We start from the raw sequence: 10,000 nt of genomic DNA on the forward strand, positions 1-10,000 counted from the left end.
CCCAAATCCACAGTGATATATATATATAATATTATATAAATAGTATATATTATAGATTAGTATAAATATATATTAATATATTTGTGTGTATCTATATATTATATATCTATATAATATAGTCAAAATAATATATATATATAAGTATATATATATAGATTGATCTATTATAATATATATACATAATATATATTTATATATATATATATATTATATCTATATTTTATATATCTATATATATATATATATATATAAAGGTTTTTGCCACGAAGGAAAAAATGAAAAAAGTGAGATAGCCAAGTACTTTCAGTCCTTTATTCGGACCCTTTCACTGGAGGCAAACTGATTTTACAAAGAACAACACAGTCAAAAGAAGGCTTAATATACAAACTGACACTACCAGATTAGCCATAAGGGCGATTTTTCACTCTGCAGGAAGGAGGAGTCGCCCGAGGCTACTCACACCTTGAAGGATACCCGCAGTAAACAAGTGATTCTTCCAGAAAACAGTACATTTTGAAACACGGGAGCATATACAATTTAATATCATGAATTTTTACACAATTTTTCCCAACAAAAACAAAAAAAATTTTATTAATGAACAGACGAAAGAAAATATAAATATATATATATATATATATATATATATAGATATATATATATATATATATATATATATATATATATATATATCGAGCAAGAGAAAGAGGGAGAGAGAATATCGAACCAGAGAGAGAGAGAGAGAGAGATGAGAGAGAGAGAGAGAGAGAGAGAGAGAAAGAAATATCTATATACATGTGGGACTAATTTATTAGTTGTTCATTTATTTTGAGGTCCTTCATAAACATCTTACAAATATATGGGTCCAAATGGTACATTCCCAGACTAAGATTTAGGTTGTTTTTATGAGTGATTTGTATAATTGCCGATTCCAGTAAATTTCTTGAAACATAATCATTAGATCTAGCAATTACCGAGGTATCACCCCCAATTAATACAATGAGATTTTTCACTCTGATGGATAAACAGTGCATTTGAAGTCTGGGCTGTTCTAACTGAATACATATGCTGCTTAATCCGAACACATAAATTTTTACTAGACTGACCAACTTAAAACAATGGGCAATCCTTACAAGGAATTTTGTAAATGATGTTGTTATTTGTTACGGGACTATTCTTAATTAGCATATCTTTAATGGCATTGTTATAAGAGAATACTACATTAACATTAAACGATTTAAATTGATTTTATGGTTTCAAATCAACGAAAATAAGGTAAGCTATGTACATTTTTAGGCATTTCTTTTTCATTAATAGCAGCATTATAAAACTTTTTGTGAGCTTTTTGATAACATAAATCAATTAAATGAGGTGGGTAGCAGAGATCGTTTCCTATCTTTTTTATGTATTCTATTTCTTGGTGCAGATATTGTGGACTCGTGATACGCAAAGCGCGTAGGAACATAGAAGAAAAAATTGAAATGTTAATATGAAGATGGTGGCCAGAACAAAAATGTACATATGTTAAATTATCTGTGGGTTTTCTATAAATACTGAATTTGCATTGGAAAGATTCTCTATGTATTAATACATCTAGGAAAGGGATGACATTGTTATTTTCAATTTCAACAGTGAATTTTATGGATGGCACTAAATTATTCAATTTAGACAGTAAATCGTTTACATCGATACCACCAGGTAAGACTACTAAGACATCATCGACATGTCGGTACAATTTTAAGGGGATAAGTGTGATATTCGGGAGGTGTTGTCTCTCAAAAAATTCCATATAGAAGTTTGAAAGGAGAGGTGATAAAGGGTTACCCATGGCCATACCAAATATTTGTTGGTAATATTCTCCATTAAAAATAAATCTGCAATCACAAATACATAATTTTATTAAGGAAATTATGTGACTAACGGTCATAGGCAATTCATGCAGTACAAGTTCATTACTTAAATATTCTAGCACAGAGTCAATAGGGACTTTTGTAAACAAAGAACATACATCAAAACTGACAAAAATATCGCTACCTTAAAATGGTACCGATATGTCGTTGATATCTTAGTAGTCTTACCTGGTGGTATCGTTGTAAATGATTTACTGTCTAAATTGAATAATTTAGTGCCATCCATAAAATTCACTGTTGAAATTGAAAATAACAATGTCATCCCTTTCCTAGATGTATTAATACATAGAGAATCTTTCCAATGCAAATTCAGTATTTATAGAAAACCCACAGATAATTTAACATATGTACATTTTTGTTCTGGCCACCATCTTCATATTAACATTTCAATTTTTTCTTCTATGTTCCTACGCGCTTTGCGTATCACGAGTCCACAATATCTGCACCAAGAAATAGAATACATAAAAAAGATAGGAAACGATCTCTGCTACCCACCTCATTTAATTGATTTATGTTATCAAAAAGCTCACAAAAAGTTTTATAATGTTGCTATTAATGAAAAAGAAATGCCTAAAAATATACATAGCTTACCTTATATATATATATATATATATATATATATATATATATATATATATATATATATATATATATATATATATATATATATATATATATATTTTCTTTCGTCTTTTCATTAATAATAATTTTTGTTGGGAAAATTTGTGTAAAAATTCATGATATTAAATTGTATATGCTCCCGTGTTTTTTTCAAAATGTACTGTTTTCTGGAAGAATCACTTGTTTACTGCGGGTATCCTTCAAGGTGTGGGTAGCCTCGGGTGACTCCCTCCTTCCTGCAGAGTGAAAATCGCCCTTATGGCTAATCTGGTAGTGTCAGTTTGATATTAGGCCTTCTTTTGACTGTGTTGTTCTTTGTAATGTAAAATCAGTTTGCCTCAGTAAAGGGTCCGAATAGGACCGAAAGTACTTGGCTATCTCGCTTTTTTCATTTTTCCTTCGTGGCAAAACACCTTTATTTATACATAGCATCACGTTTTATATACTTCGTGATCAAGTTATTCATATATATATATATATATATATATATATATAGTATATATATATATATATATATATATATATATATATATATATATATAGATATATATATATTATATATATATATATATATATATATATATATATATATATATATATATATATTATATATATATATAATATATATATATATATATATATATATTAAAATTATTACTAAGGATCAGATGAAGTCTCTCTACCAATAATGGTGACTGACCTCCATAAGTAAATTATAAATTATTGCCACCTATTCATTGCCCCCTTTTTTAAAGTTGCGCTTTGAAAAATATCATTAACTAAGAGCTAAAGCAAGAACGTCATTAGCGCGAAGTGGCTTACTCGTAGAAAAAAAAATCTTTCTCGCCGTAACGAAATTTTCCTTCCAGATAATCCTGAGGTTATCAAAAGAGGCTGTTAAAGGCGGGTGTGAGGACAGCAGTCAAAGGACCAGGACACTAAGTTTCCTTTTAGATTACTACTACTACTACTATTATTTTTATTTTATTTATTTTATTTTTTTTTTTTTTGCTCTATCACAGTCTTCTACTTCAACTGGGTGGTATTTATAATGTGGGGTTCCGGGTTGCATCCTGCCTCCTTAGGAGTCCATCACTTTTCTTACTATGTGCGCCGTTTCTAGGATCACACTCTTCTGCATGAGTCCTGGAGCTACTTCAGCCTCTAGTTTTTTCCGGATTCCTTTTCAGGGATCTTGGGATCGTGCCTAGTGTTCCTATGATTATGGGTACAATTTCTACTGGCATATACCATATCCTTCTTATTTCTATTTTCAGGTCTTGATACTTATCCATTTTTTCCCTTTATTTTTCTTCAACTCTGGTGCCACATGTTATTGCAACATCAATGAGTGACACTTTCTTCTTGATTGTGTCAATCAACGTCACGTCTGGTCTATTTGCACGTATCACCTTATCTGTTCTGATACCATGGTCCCAGAGGATCTTTTGCCTGATCGTTTTCTATCACTCCTTCAGTTTGGTGTTCATACCACTTTTTACTGCAAAGTAGCTGATGCTTATTGCACAGGCTCCAGTGGAGGGTTTTTGCCACTGAATCATGCCCCTTTTTGTACTGGTTCTGTGCAAGTGCTGGACATTCACTTGCTATGTGGTTTATGGTTTCATTTTTCGTATTGCACTTCCTACATATGGGAGAGATGTTATTTCCATCTATCGTTCTTTGGACATATCTGGTTATTAGGGCCTGATCTTGTGCCGCTGTTATCATTCCTTCAGTTTCCTTCTTAAGCTCTCCCCTCAGTAGCCATTGCCACGTGTCATCGCTGGCTAGTTCTTTCGTCTGTCTCATGTATTGTCCGTGCATTGGATTGTTATGCCATTCCTCTGTCCTGCTTGTCTTTCTCCTGTCGCTGTATATTTCGTATATTTCTAGGTCTTCGTCTATTTTTATCAGTCCTTCTTCCCATGCACTCTTTAGCCACTCGTCTTCACTGGTCTTCGTATATTGCCCCAGTGCTCTGTTCTCGATGTTGACGCAGTCTTCTACACTAGTAGTCCTCTCCCTCCTTCCTTTCGTGTTATGTATAGTCTGTCCGTATTTGCTCTTGGGTGTAGTGTTTTGTGTATTGTCATATGTTTCCTCGTTTTCTGGTCTATGCTGCAAAGTTCTGCCTTCGTCCATTCCACTATTCCTGCGCTGTATCTGATTACTGGCACTGCTCATGTGTTTATGGCTTTTATCATATTTCCAGCGTTGAGTTTTGAATTGAGTAGTCTCTGCATATATTCTTTCCTGATCGTGTCCTTCATGTCTTGATATTTTATATCCCCTCCTTCCATTATTCCCAGGTATTTGTATCCCGTCTCATCTATGTGTTTGATGTTCCCATCTGGTAGCTTTATCCCTTCAGTCCTTGTTACTTTGCCCTTTTGTATGTTGACCAAGGCACATTTTTCTATTCCAAACTCCATCTTGATGTCTTCAGATACAATCCTTACAGTCTGGATTAGGGTATCTATTTCCTTGATGCCTTTACCATACAGCTTGATGTTGTCCATGAACATCAGATGGTTAATTCTGTTGCCTCTTTTCTTGAGTTGGTACCCAGCATCCATCTTCTGCAGTACTTTTGTCATGGGAATCATCGTTACTACGAAGAGTAGTGGGGACAATGAGTCGCCCTGGAAGATCCCTTTCCTGATATTAACCTCTGCTAGTCTTATTCCAGAGCTTGTAAGTATTGTATTCGTTGCGCATTGTATTTTTGAGGAAGTTGATGGTGTTTTCCTCTGCCCAATATATTTTCAGGCATTCTATTAGCCATGGGTGTGGTATCATGTCAAAGGCTTTCTTATAGTCTATCCATGCCATGCTTAGGTTGGTTTTCCTTTGCTTACTGTTTTTCATTACTATTTTGTCTATCAGGAGCTGGTCTTTTGTGCCCCTACACTTCCTTCTACAGCCTTTCTGTTGGTGGGGGATGGTGTTTGTAACCTCTAGGTAGTTGTATAGCCTTTTGCTGATGATACCTGTTAGTAACTTCCACATTATTGGTAGGCAGGTGATAGGCCTGTAGTTATTGGCTATATTACTCTTGTCTTTCTGGACTAAGGATGTTCTTCCTGTTGTCATCCATTCGGGTGCATGGTGATTTGTGATACAATGCTGGAGTTGTTCTGCTATTCTTGGGTGTAGGGCCTTGAAGTTTTTGAGCCAGCATCCTTGGATTTTATCGGGACCTGGGGCTTTCCAGTTGGGCATTTTCTTTAGCTGGTGTCTGACTGTGTCTGTCGTGATGTCAGTGAATCTTTGTTTTATTCTCCCTGTTTCTTCAGCCTTGACTTCCTGGAGCCATGTTGCATGTTTGTTGTGTGATACCGGATTGCTCTAGATGTTTTCCCAGAGTCTCTTACTTGGTTCGGCTTCTGGAATTTCTTGATGGTTGTCTTCCCCTCTTAGTTGGCTATATAGTCTTTTCTGGTTGGTTCCGAATAGTTTGTTCTGTTGGTATCCCTTATTCCTGTTCATGTACCGTTGGATCTTATGTGCTTTGGCCTTAAGCCTCTGTTTTACATCTTCTATTGTGTTGTTTAGTCCCCTTTCGTGTACTTTGTATTTCTCGTTCTCTTGCTTCTTAGCCTTTTTTCTGCTATCTCTTTCAGTTTACTCAAGTCACATCTCATCACCATGATTTGCTTTTCCAGGCGTCTTTTCCAAGGCGGTTGCTGTTTTGGTTTCTGTTGGGTTGGTTGTGCTGGTGGTGTTGGTGTTCGTATCCCCATCAGTTCTGCTACTATCTTGCTCCTGCATATGTGAAGTTATTTGTTTTTGTGATATTGGTGGTGTGTATTAGTCTCATTGTTTCATTGACCTCACTTGCTTTCTCCCTTAATTTCTTGGTGTTGTAGGCTTTCATGGAGGGGATCTTTGTTCTCTCTGTATCTGGCTTCATCCATTGTCTGATCTTTTCTACCCATTCTGTCCTCTCTGTTACTTCGTCGGTGTTTCTTCGTGTGTCATTGTTTGACACCTCATCATCCCTGTCGTCTTCTGTGGCATCGTCTCTCAGTTTGCCTTCTTGTAATTCGTTGCCGTGTGTCATTTCCCTTTCCAATTCCTCTCTTTCTATTGTTGAGAGCCAGTTCTTTTTCTTTATGTTCTTTACTTGGTCTGCCAGCCTCTGCTCTGTTTGGGGGTGTTATTCCTCTGATTCCAGATGTTGACCAACCTTCTTCTATATCCTCTCTCCGTCGGGTTGCTTCTCATATAGCATCTCCATATTTGATTAATTTCTTCTCTTGTCCATTTCTTCCTCTGGTTATTATTATTATTATTATTATTATTATTATTATTATTATTATTATTATAATTACTTAGATGAACCCTATCCAAATGGAATAAGCCCAAAGGAGCCATTCACTTGAAATTCAAGCTTCAAAAGACAAAAGAATACGATGTTTATGAGAAAAAAGTAATAGAAGGTGGTGCGAAAAACGGAAAAAATAGATCACTTATTAAAAATAGAAAAATAAATTTACAAATTAATAAACAAGTAGAAACAGTATAAGTAAATCAATAGAATGCGAGGAGAATCGTATTAGGTTGGCAATGGATTGCATCTTCGTTTGAACTTCTGAAGTTACAATTGCACGATATCCTTAGGGAAGCTGTTCCTCAGTCCAATGTTATAAGGAATAAATGACATCTGGAACCGAGAAGTTCGAAAACGAGGCACATTAACTTCATTTGAGAGATGACTGACATCATTTGAGGGAGATAAAATTTGTTCTCATCTCATCTCCCAACAATAGACTAGTCGACCGCGTTTAATTTTATGTCATTTAATTAAAAAAAGTTTAATGGTATTACCGTATGTGGATGTAGATTACTAATAGTACAATTACTGCTCTGTGCCGAACATAAGAGTTAAACATTAGAACAGATACACAACTAATTACTCGAAAAATCACAGATGTGTAAGCAGTGAGCTATAGCACTATACTTTGTACTGTTACAACAACTGCACAATTTAATTTACTATTTTTGTGAGAGTTTTAGTAAAGTCTGCTTTCGTCGGGTTAATCTTGCTCTTGCGCGAGATTTCAAAATGTCTAAGATTAATCCTAATGATAATCCTAGATTTCGTTCTATGCTAAGGCATAACGAGTTCGGAGATCCAGTGGAATCCTAAAGATTTTGATTAAAGCCCTAGTGATATTAGTTAACCTAAATTTAATAGCAAAATGTGGCTTTCTTGGCAGTTATATTTGTCAATAATCGGGGAGTTGTAGATATGATAGTTGAGTAGTTGTTAAAATTATGCTGTTTGCATTCACGCTCATGAGGTAGCAATTAACTAAAACTCAAGTATTTAACAAGTTCAGAAAAATTAACAAGTGATTTGAACTGGGTGGGTTATAAAATTTGTGTTGAATCTGCGTACAGGCATATATGGACAGTAAACTTTGAATAGAGTTTTTAACAACCTCAGAAGGAAAAACTACTGACTTAGACTGAGTAATTCATAAAAACTGGTAAATTCATTCAAATGCTTATGCAAGCAATGAATTGAAACTGAAGTATTTAACAGCCCCGGAGAACAGCAAAAAGCAATTTGGATTTCATAGTTGGTATTCAGCAATTTACTAATCACATTGATAATCTTTTATATATATATATATATATATATATATATATATATATATATATATATATATATATATATATATATATATATCAAGAGCCCTCGACAATTTCCCATCATATAAATAACACGAACCATGACATGGATTGGATGGCATCCCGAATTTTATACAAAAGCAGCTGTCGATACAATTGTCAGGTGGTAGAATCTTCACTGATAAAACCGCTAAATAATAAGATCAATTTTTCCAATGGAGCCTGGGACTCTGACAATATAGACGATAGCTTCCTTAAGGCAACGATGAAGCTAATTAAGACAATTGACAGAACTAACGTCGGCTTAGTGACGACTCCAGGCATCATTTCCCTCCATATATTTCGCAATGTAACTTCTTGATAAGGGTGGGAGTCAGTCAACCGGAATATAGTCCTTGAGCTCAAGACTAGACTGCTTTAAATTAATGGGCCTTTTACGTATAATACCAAATAGATATTCATATATATATATATATATATATATATTATATATATATATATATATATATATATATATATATATAGATATATATCTGGGTAATATCACCTAGGTAATATAAATACTATATATATATATATATATATATATATATCGATATACGTGTGAGTGAGTGTGAGTGTGTGTGTGTGTGTGTGTGTGTAAAATGTCTCAAGGGTAATATATTCGTGACCGACATTCTCTAATATGGAATTTTCCAAAGGACAGGTAAGTAGGAGATGAAATTTACATTATATAATATATATATATATATCATCTATAGACTACGTATTCATATATATATATCTATATAATATATATATATATATATATTATATATATATATATATATATATATATATATCATATCACATTACCGTGATTCATATACATATATCGAGCTACAAATGTCCTTTAATATTTAATTCGCTCTGCTTCGGAATTAATATATTTTCATATATGTTTAACCGAAGGGGAATTTATTCAGCGATAATAGAATTGCCGGCCGACGGGCACGAACCATCGACATGTTCAATTCCAGGACTGGCGTATTGTTTTGTTGTCCTTTGAACCAGGTTTAACTATACTTTTTGATATTTATATATTTTAGATTATTTCTTTACATTAATGGTTGTCTATACATTCTGCTGCTATTATCTATTTTCTTTTGAATCATACAAAAACACCGCCGCGTCTTGAATGTTTAATGACAATTCCTATGAAAATCAAAATGACATAGCGAAAAAAACAAGCTACTGAATTCTGTGCTTTTATAAGCATACACGGTTGCATATTTTTAGGCTTGACCAGACAGATCTCTGTAAATCAAACCGTGATTGTGTTTTGTTTGAAATATAACATTCTGGTCAGGCTGCGGTGCTTGATATAGCAGACATTTTTTAAATGTACCATTCAAATTCAAATCTAGATACGTGAATATACATTTAGAGCTTAATATTTACTGCACAGTTCGAAAACCCTCGAACATTTATTTGCTCCTATGTCCCCTGGGCATTAGTCTATAAATCGACAGTTATGTCGTTATATTGAAGCTGCTTCTGTTATAGCTTGGTTCTCGCTCCATAAAGATTTGGCCTTTGACGAAATTCCGGTCTGATTGCAAGCGGATCACGTGAATGAACAATCTACCTTTAACTTTCTGAACGACAAGGCCACTCGTTTTCTCTTAGCGACGAAATTTACCTTGGAATTCTTGGAAAATGTTTAAAATATATTGCAAAAGAAAGCGTAGGTCATAAAAAGCTGAGTGAAATACTCGTGGGGGAAACAATAGCTCTATAAAAAAAGCCAACATAAATGGCTTTTGTGTCAAAATTCCAAGCTCTCAAAC

The sequence above is a fragment of the Macrobrachium nipponense genome, chromosome 7 (genome assembly GCF_015104395.2).
Source record: "Macrobrachium nipponense isolate FS-2020 chromosome 7, ASM1510439v2, whole genome shotgun sequence".
Lineage (NCBI taxonomy): Eukaryota > Metazoa > Arthropoda > Malacostraca > Decapoda > Palaemonidae > Macrobrachium > Macrobrachium nipponense.